Below are 9,749 nucleotides of genomic sequence, written 5' to 3' on the forward strand. Positions count from 1 at the left end.
CACATCCTGCTCTGCTCACAGCTGCACACAAAGGGGCTCTGTGCCCGTCCCTCAGCCCACAGCCGCCCACGGCACACAAAAGCCCTGCCTGTGCCACGGCCGGCTCCGGCGCAGGCTCGGGGGCTTGCCAGGGTGGCCTGGGGAAACCTCCCTGGCTCCCTCCCTGAGATCTGGAGGGGTCCCCAGGCCAAGGGAGGAGTGGGGGGTCCTCAAAGGCACCCACTGAGCACAGCCCTGTGTCACCCACCAACAGCTGGGGAAGCTTCTCACAGCAGGGATCCCTCACTCTCCCTTCCTTACGTTCCACTTTGTCTGCACTGCCCGTCTGGGGGGGGAAGAAAAAAAGGGGAAAAAAAATAAAAAATCAACTTCTTCCTTTTAATATTTAACGCGAGTCCATCACCCTCAGTCTATTTGGTAACACAAAGCTCTGGAGATTTAAACCCTTCTCACCCGGAGAGATGGAAATGAATGGCGCTCTTTAATGAGCTGGTTCAGCAGAAAAGATAGATTTCCAAGATTACTGTAGGAATTCTTATAATTGATGTGTACTTTTGTAACAAGGATTATTCCACCATCCGGCCAAGTAATTCCAGCTCTTCCCCCCCTTCTCCCAAGCTCACCCTGCTTTTGGGGTTCCCTGGGGAGAGGGACCAGGCTGTGTTCTCATGGGGGAGAAAGCAACTTGAGAGGGGGAGGAAAAAAAAAGACAAAGAAAAACTAAACAGGTTTTTCTTATTTAGCCATAGACAACCTAAGGCAGCCGCTGAATGGGAAAATAAGGCATCTCTCCAGATTTCTCTATTTGTTTTACAAATCCCTACTTTCCCCCACCGAGATCGGGAGGCCGGATGAGCCGCTGAATGCCGAGTAATTAAAAGGAACAGAGAACAATACTCAGCGCTGCCGAAGAACACGGAGTTTCCCCTCAGATGTTTATAGCAATTGTATGAAAATGTACCAGGCGGGATGGGGAGAGGAGCTGACAGCCGCGATTGGGAGCAGCAGCCGGGGGATCGGAGCTGGCTGCCTCCCCCGCCTGATTGGCATTAATTGTGCGCGTTTGCAAAGCAGAACGGAAAGTCTGACACGAGCTGCGAGCCAACATTTCTTTCTAATAGTCTTAATGATTACGACGAGAGCTGATGATCATCGCGGGGTGTTAATAGCCGCGCAGAGGAGCGGCTCCCGCTGGGGACAAGCGGGGATGTCCCCAGCCCAGCTCCCTTGGGTGGGCGATGGGATGAGCTCCAGCCGTCCCAAGCAGCCACAGCACCGCCTGACAGGCTGTAAAACCCTGACAAGGGGACAGGAAGGACACGGAGGGCACAGGAAGGACGCGGAGGGGACAGCAGCCTCCTGCTCCATCCATCCCCAGGCTCTGCCCCATCAGAGGGGTGGCAGCAGCAGGAGGGAGGATGTGTCCCACACTGAGCCCCCCGTGCAGCAGGAGTGTCCCCAGTCCGAGGGGGACACCCCGCTCCCCACACAGGTGCCCCAAACCAGCTGCCACAGCCCCAACCCCAGCAGGTACCTGGGGAGCAAGGAGAGAGACTGCAAATACCCCACCGAACAGCAGAGCTCGTCATTAAGAGCTGATTAATGAATCCCGAGTTTTCCCCACTCTTTCCAAGGCTGTTTTTTCCGGATGTCCTTGAGTTTCCCTGCTGCAGAGGCGAGCGGGAGCTGGGTGGGATCGGGGACCAGCAGCACGGGCTGCTCCGAGCACGGCACAGCCAGAGCCAGACGTGCACAAAAACCCGACCGGGCCAGGTTTACAGGGGAGGAAAAATCGATGGCCATCGATCTGCAACACAAAGGGACCGCGGTGCTGGCAGACGGCTGCTGCCATCTGATGTGACCGGGGCTGTGCAGGGGACACGGCTGGGGTCACCCACCGTGGGACACAGCCAGCAGCACCCACGGCCGCCCCACCTGCACCGGGGCCATGTGCCACAAAGCCTCGCAGGTGTGTGGGTGGCCCTTGGCCGTGTCCTTGCTGTCACCTGCTCAGCCTCCCCCAGCTGCATGGAGAGATGGCCTCAGCCCGGCTCTGAGCTGCTTGATTTGTTTTATCGTCTACACTGGCCAACAGATCACTCAGCTTTTGGGCTTTCTGAGCTCGCTAATAACTGTCCCCTGATGAAAAGGAATCGAGGCTTGGGTCCCTTTCTTCTTTCCCCCCTCCTCTTTTCCAAAAAAAAAAAAAAAAAAAAAAAAAAAAAAAGTCCGTAAAGAAGAGCTATAAAAATGGCTTGTTATCTCACCTAGCGAGGCTCGGGCTGTATGTTATTGCTAATTGGGTATAACATCCTTGTCTTGTTCTGCTCTCTGAAGCTAAATCAAGAAAGCACCACTGCTGCGAACTAATTATATCTCTGGACTGCAGACTCCAGCTTGTCTTCCCCTTTATTGAGTTAAAAAATGGTCACTAACCTTAATCTCTCATATTCCCAAGAATTAGGGCTGCTGGAAACCCACCACTTCCACCTGCATCCTGCTCTGTGCTGGCAAAGACGGAGCACATGGCCTGAGGAAGGGTTTGTGCTGCTCTGGGACACAGCCCTGAGCCAGGACCCAGAGCTGCCCACCCCTGTGGCATCCTGTGACAACCACAGGCACTGCTCAGGTCACTGAGCCATGGGCACTTTCTCACACACAGCTCGGAGCCTTCCTGCCCTGCACACTCATCTCTCCTCCTTGCACAAGACCTTAACCTTCTCTCACTGGGATGTTTTCAAAATCTGTCCCCTCCTCAGCATTCCTAGGCTTGGCAGATGTGAACACTGGGGTCACGTGTGCAGAAACCAAGGGGAGCGGATGCTGCTCCAGTCCATCCACGTCAGCTCCCAGTCCCAGCCCAGGATGGACCCCCATGAACCTGTTAAAGCTGCAGCTCATCCTTGGAGTGCCCAACAGGAGCAGGGACACTTCAGCCACCCAGCAGTGCCACTACACGTGGCTGTGGATGAATCTCTCTGGTTGCTGGCACAGCTGCACCCTCTGGCACTGCAGCCATGGCACAGACCCCAGGAGAGAGGACAAGCAGAGCCACAAAGGACACTGAGATGAGCAGTGGAGCTTGGGCCACACAGGACAGCCCTGTTCTTCCCTGTCCCTCAGCACCAGCGAGCTGGGGTCAGAAATACCAGCAGCAACGTGAGGCTGTGGGACAGGAGCTGGAGCAGGGACACCAAGCTCAGCATCCTGCCCTGCTCCATCCTCCTGCCCATGCAGACGGCGCGACTTCCCAAAGGCAAAGTCAAACTCCAGCTCTCCCCGCCAGCCAAGAGCATCCCTTAAAAAAAAAAAAAAAAAATTGATACTTCCCTGACTATTAATTAACCTGAACCACTTAAAACTGCCTTCAATTTGTCAGGTTTAACTGCCAGCTCTCCTCGGTAAATCAAGCGTCGCGTGCAGATGGAGGCTGCGTGCGCGAGGCGAAGGAGGAGGCGGGGAGCACGGCGAGAGGGGCACCCCGTGCCACGCTCACCAGCCTGTCCCCCGAGAGCCCTGGGCACGATATTGACAGCCCACAATTAGCCAGGGCACGGTACTAAACCCGCCAGGCGGGCAGGAGCAGGCAGGGCAGCCAGCGGGGCTCGGGGCGCCCCACACCGCGGCCTCCCCGGCTCCCCCCACGGCGCCCTTGTCGTGCAGCCAAGGCTGAATTGGAAAGCAATATGAATATTTATCTCTGGCAGCGAAATCTCCCCGCTGCAGGGTATTAAGGCTTTATTAGTGTGTGGTTACCAGCCACGCTAAGCCAGCCCCCGCTCCTGCCTGGAGCACAGCACGGAGATGACCTACAAGAGGCAGATGGCAAAGCCTTGGAGAGCCCCCGACGCCGGGACGTGCCTCCTCAAAAAGAGGGGCTGTTGCATCCCAGTCCGTGCAGGGACGCAGAGTCAAGGTCCCCCCACCAAAGCCCCCTCCTCACCCAGCACCAGCCCCTCTGAACGCCTCCCCAGGCTGGGGCTGTCCCCCCACCCCTGCAGCGCGCAGCTCTTGCCGTTTTGGGTTAAAACGCTGATGTATTCTCTCTTTAGCAAAAGGAGTCCCAGGGGCTATAAAAACTCCCAGCAGGCTCCTGTCAGTCTCAGGTCATTAACTTTCTTTCATTGGGAGTTTGTTTACAGCCAGCCATAAATAGCGGCGCCCGCGCCGCTCGCTGGCCAGCGGGACGGGCTGGGATGGGATGGGAGGGATGGATGGGATGGGGCTGCCCGTGCAGGGGGACCCAGCACCCCAAGCCCCAAGGTGTGGGGTCCAGCACTCTCTCTCCTCTATCAACTTTCCCCACGCCCCATGTTCCCTGCGCCCCGTCCTGCTCAGAGCAGCGGCACCGGAGCCACCTCAGCCCTGCAAAGGGACGGGGTCACCTTGTGCACGGCCTGAGGGAGCTGCAACGTGCCTGAGGCTCAGCCCTGGCCTTTCCCGGAGGAGGAGGAAGGAGGCAGCCGGCTGGAGCTGTGCCCGTGGGTCACCTGCCCCAAATCCTGCCCCACGCTCTCAGCCAGCCTGTCACAAGCACCAACCTCAGTTCAGCACCTCTGCGTGTTTGAGGTGACCCAGTGCCAGTGCACAGAGCCCTGGGGGGACACCAAGACCCCTCATTCACCACTGCCTGCACCTCAGAGCTCTGCTTTTCCAGTAGCACAGACAGAAACACAAAATTGTGCGTGCCACTGGCACAGCTAGCCTGGCATTCCCACCAGGATGTTTCCCACACGCGGCTCCTCTGCACCCAGGCACACACGGGACAATCTCACAGCACCCACATCCTGCTGGCTGCCCAGCACAGGCACCCACGGCCCTGCCAATGCCCCTAACACAGGGAGATCACCCTGGACCCTGTTGATGCCCCAGCAGCTCCAGCGAGCCACCCTGCAGGGATCCTGCTGGATGCAGGTGCCCAGGGCTGGCACAGGTGCTCGGGAGCTTCATTTGCCATGGCTGTGTGAGCTCATCCCATGTGAACCCAGCTGGGGCTTCCACAGGTACCCCCAGACCCATTTCCACAGGTCCTCCCTGCATGGGGGGCTGAACAAGAAGCTGAGGCTGTCCCCCCTTGTGCCATCCCCATCAGCCCCACGCTGGCACAGATGGCTGGAGAGGGGACTCGGTGGCACAGCCCCTCCATGCCCCATCCAAGGCTGCAGAGGGGGGTCCTGGGGGTCCAGCTGGCTCTGGCAGCAGCCAGGAGCCCACCGTGTTGTATTTCACGGGGTGGCTGCAGGACCAGCACCACGCACTGGGCTGAGGGATTAAACCCCAAACTCACACACGGGCGGCTTGTGCTCTTCCACCCATCCCTAGGCGAGCAGGGACTTGCCAAAAATTCCCAGCCTCATCCCTGCCGGTGCCCGGCATCTATGGAAATATCTGTATTTTAACCCATACACTCGCCCAACCTGTAATCAGAGCAACACAAATAGCCCCTGCTTCCCATGTAAATTAAAAACACCCATTAGGCAGATTTCAAAAGATGTCAGTAGGCTTATAATTATACACGACATCCTTCCGAGATAAAAGCGATTACCGGGGATGCAAATCACTTAGCAACCAATCAGTGCCCCCAGAGTGCAGAGCACTGACCAGCCATCCATTTTCGCCTCGTCCTTTTATTCCCTGCATCGAGCAAATACAAACACAGATAAAGAGAGGCACAATAGCTCTTGACACGCAAATAGGTTAACATAATAAAGCCAGCTTTAGCCGGCTCACTCGAGGGAGAAAAGCAATTCTCAGGCAAGCAGGAGGTAATAAAACAGGGCTTTTGTGTTCCTGGCTCCCATTCTCACCCCTGCGCCAGCTTTGCTGCATTAGCTGATAGGCATCGTGGTTTGATTGAATTACCTTTCATGAATATTAGCTTTTTGAGGAATGCGAAGGCAGAAGAGAAAGAAGAAATGTCTTATTTTTGCATGCATGCGCCTGCTGCAGACGGACATGCGGCGGCACAGATGCCGGCGGGGGCCGGCACAGGGGTCCCGGCAGGTGCAGCCCCCGGCCCACCCCGCCAGCTGCAGCATCCCCGGCCTCGGGGGGGGTCACACACACACACTGCCTCCATCCCAGGGTGAGACACCACCAGCAAAGCCCCTTCCCCAGGAGGGACACACATCCTGCTGTCCTCCTGCCATCACCCTCCACGCTCAGCACGCCGCATCCCTGCCCGTGGTACCCGGGGTGGGCTGGCTCCCAGGGCACATTCCCGAGCCCACCGCGCTCCCTGTGCCGCAGGATCACGCCGGAGAGGCAGAGGGGCTGCCCGGCTCCACCGCAGAATTTTTTTCCCACAGAAGTTGAGGCCACGCAGGAAACCCGCTCCAGGCAAAAAAATAACTCCGGCGCTAATGCCGCACGCACGGCGGGGACAGCTCGGGGACAGCTTGGGGACATCACCCCAGTGGGGTCACAGCACCGGGAGACCCTCGGTCCCACAGCCAGAACCCTTCTCCCGGCAGGGCAGCAGCACAAAATTAAAATCAGCCCCAGGAGGGAAGGGGCTAATCCACAGCCCCCTCAGAGATGGGTGAATTTTAGGCTAAAATAAGACAACCAAAGGGGCTTAAAAGCTGAGGTGGTGTGGTCTCAACAGCCTGGCAGCAGCCACTCATGTCCTCCTTGCATGGGCTTCCCTGCTCCAGCCTGAGGGGAAATATTCACACCGAGATATTGCGATTTTTAACGACACGCTTGGCTGAAGCAGGGCCCAGCTCACAGCATCCAGAACGTGCCCTGCTGGTACCGAGCCTCCAACCAGCAGGAAAGCTGCTCCTGAGGCCGGGAAAACAAGCCGTGCTCCCAGGGAATGGCTTTCCCTTCTCCACACACAAGGGAAGCAGAAGGCACCACGGTGAGAGCTTCTCCTCTCCTTCCACCACGGCTTCCACCCGGCCGCACCCGGCTCACACCGCGGCTCCCGGCACCGCCGATCCACCCCTCAAAGTTTTGTGGATCATTCACAAGAAAAATCCCTCGCAGGATGCCTGGTGCCCTCCGCCAGGGACCTTTCCCACCTCAGCCCCAGCAGCACAGCCTGGGTGTGAGAGCTTTGGGTCCCGCCAGAGCCATGGCCACACGTGTGTGGCACTGACCAGCGGCACAGCAAAGCCCCCCACAGGGCCACGAGAAGGGGTAAAAGTGCCAAATCCCACTAAATTATCCCCAGAACGATGCTGGACGCTGCTTGCTGAGAGAGGGGCCGCGTGGCTCTGTCCCCATGCCCGCAGAGCCCCACGGCCACTCCATCCTCCATGAAAAGCTCATTACCCACCCTGCAGCCAGAGCATCCCGAGCAGCAGGATGCACATTAAAAAAATATATAAAATATATATATATATATACACACACATATAAATACGTATCAAAAACCTCCCTACGGAGATCCCGACAGGCAGCGCCGGGCAAACCACCCAATGCCCATGAATTCATCCCTTGGCAAACACCAAGCACGGCTGGAAAACTTTGCCACTGCCTCTCCTCGGAAATAGCCCGCAGGCCCGGAGCCGAGCCCCGCTTGCAGCGAGCTGTGCCGTGCCGTGCCGTGCCGAGCCGTGCCGCCGGCTCGCTGCGTCCAGGCCCTGCCTCTCCAGCCATTAAATCTCCACGATGTGTCGGCTCTCCCCGGAGCTGGATTGGGACGCCGGGGCTGAGCTGCTGGCACCGGCAGCACCGCATTTCTGCCGGGGACCGAGCCGGAGGGGCGGCACCGCTCGCTCGTCCCCGGCTGGAGCCGGCGGCCGCCCCGCTGGATTGCCCAGGAGATCTCGGGGACCACGGTGCCTCGTCCCCGGTGAATCGTATTCCCAGCGCCGACGGTCCAGAAAACGCCACAGGGGATGCTGCCTCAGCAGCGGAGCTTTTTCCAGAGGGGATTTTCCCCGGCAGAGCCTCCTGGCCCGGCGGAGGCAGCCGGGGAGACGGGTGTTAAATAAACCATCGCTGGGTGGGTCCTTCTTCCCTCTCTCCTTTGTGACCGGCGGGATCCACACCAGGCGCGGGGTCCATGGCGGGGTCCTGCTCTGCCACCACCCGCTCCGGTGTCGCGGTGGGATCGGGCGCTTTCCTGCCCGGGACGGATGAGAAAAAATCTTTTTTTTTTCCTTTTTTTTTTTTTCTTTTTTTTTTTTTTTCCCAGGCGAAAAGGGGAAGAAAAGGGTCGCAGCAAAGGTGGCAGCTCCCGGTCGGCTCCCGCTGGAAGTGTCTCAGCTTTCCTCCTGGAGGCACCCGTGGATATTTTATTTCCACTTATGAGTCAGGCGACCCAAAAAGCCATTTAAAAAAAAATCAAAAATCGGACGGAGAAAAAAAAAACCTCCAAAAAAACCCAAAAGTTGTTCCCGTTCCTCTCCGGTAGCGACGGTCGAGCCGGGCCCCGGCGGCGACGGCTCCGCGGGTACCACCGGGCACGGCGCTGCGGCGGCACCGCCTCCGCTGCGCTCCGGGAGCCGGCGGAGCCCCCCGCTCCCCGCGCCCCCGCCCGGTAACCCCCCCAACCTCCCCGGTGCCCGGACCCCCCGTTACCGTCAGAGCTGGATCCGGGCCGGCTGCGGGCGCTGCGTTGCGGGGCGCGCCGGGCCGCCCCCCCCGGGCCGCGCAGCAGCAGCGGCGGCGCCCGCCCGGCCCCGCGCCCCGCCGGCGGCCCGCCCCGCCCCGTGCGCGGCCAGCGTGCGGGTCCCGGCGCTCGGCCCCGGCGGGGGACGGCGGGGGACGGCGGGGAGCACCGCGGGGAAAGGAGCGGGGAGGGGCGGGGGGGGGGCAGGTAACAGCAACAGCAAAAATATCCGGGCAGAAAAAAAAAAAATTAAAAAATAAATTAACCCCAAATCCACCCGGCGAGGCTGAGCTGGGGCGGCGCGGCGACCCCGCGGGGCATCACACCGCGGCTGCCCCCGGTTCCTTTGTGCGGCGGCGGCGGCGGTCGGTGCCCGGCGGGGCGGGGCGGGGGGTGGGGGGCGGGTGTCGCGGGGGGCAGCGGCGGCGGCGGCGGCGGCGGCTCAGCGCTCCATGGCGGCGGCGGCGGGCGGGGGTCGCGGCGGGGCGGGGCGGGGGGCGCTGCTGGCGGGGCGGCCCCGGCGCTCGCGGCTCCCGCCCGGCGCGCGGCTGCGGCGGCTCTGAGCGCCCCGCGCGGGGCCCGGCGGCCGCACGCGGCTCGGCCCCGCCCCCGGCGCGTTGCCATGGCCACGGCGCCGCGTCCTGCGGGGAGGGAGGGGCGGGGGAGAAAAGGGGGCGGGGCGTCCCTGCCGGACGTGCGCCGCCTTCCCCCCCCCGTTCGGCTGCTCGAGCGGGAAAATCCGAACGGCGGGACTGCGCTTCCCGGCGTGCCCCGCGCGCCGCCGCCGCGCCGCGGGGCTGAGCGGCGCCGTGAGGCATCATGGGAGTTGTAGTCCTGCTGGCGCGAGGGGTGCACGTGGGGACGGCGAGGTGACAAGTCCGGAGTTAACGGGGGACGAGCCAGGCTTGGACACACTGTGTTTATATATGTTTCAGATAAACACAATGTTTATACAAACTTTGAGTTGGCAGATTTTGAACCTCAGGGCTTCGTTTGCCATACAAGATGACTGAAGCCGCCAGTAAGGAAAATTGTTTAGTGAACAGGAAAAAGCAAACATGTTCTCTTTGACTCTGTGTGTCATTAGCTATCATTTGTATTTTATAAAAAGAGTCCTATTGAATTATTTTCCTGTTGAGTTATCTTTTCTTTCTCTTTGAGTAATTGTCTGGTGAGACCCCTG

General features: G+C 59.7%; 1 protein-coding gene across 1 annotated transcript in view; it reads right to left on the bottom strand.

Moving 5' to 3' along the window:
* Window positions 1-8,603, bottom strand: part of FAM222A (family with sequence similarity 222 member A) — a 28,445-nt gene extending 19,842 nt beyond the window's left edge. Inside the window, exon 1 of the mRNA XM_063172887.1 lies at window positions 8,536-8,603. The gene's annotated coding sequence lies outside the window, so the exon portion shown is untranslated. The remainder of the gene's footprint in view (window positions 1-8,535) is intronic.
* Between the last annotated feature and the right edge of the window lie 1,146 nt (window positions 8,604-9,749).

Source organism: Melospiza melodia, chromosome 20, assembly GCF_035770615.1.
Source record: "Melospiza melodia melodia isolate bMelMel2 chromosome 20, bMelMel2.pri, whole genome shotgun sequence".
NCBI lineage: Eukaryota > Metazoa > Chordata > Aves > Passeriformes > Passerellidae > Melospiza > Melospiza melodia.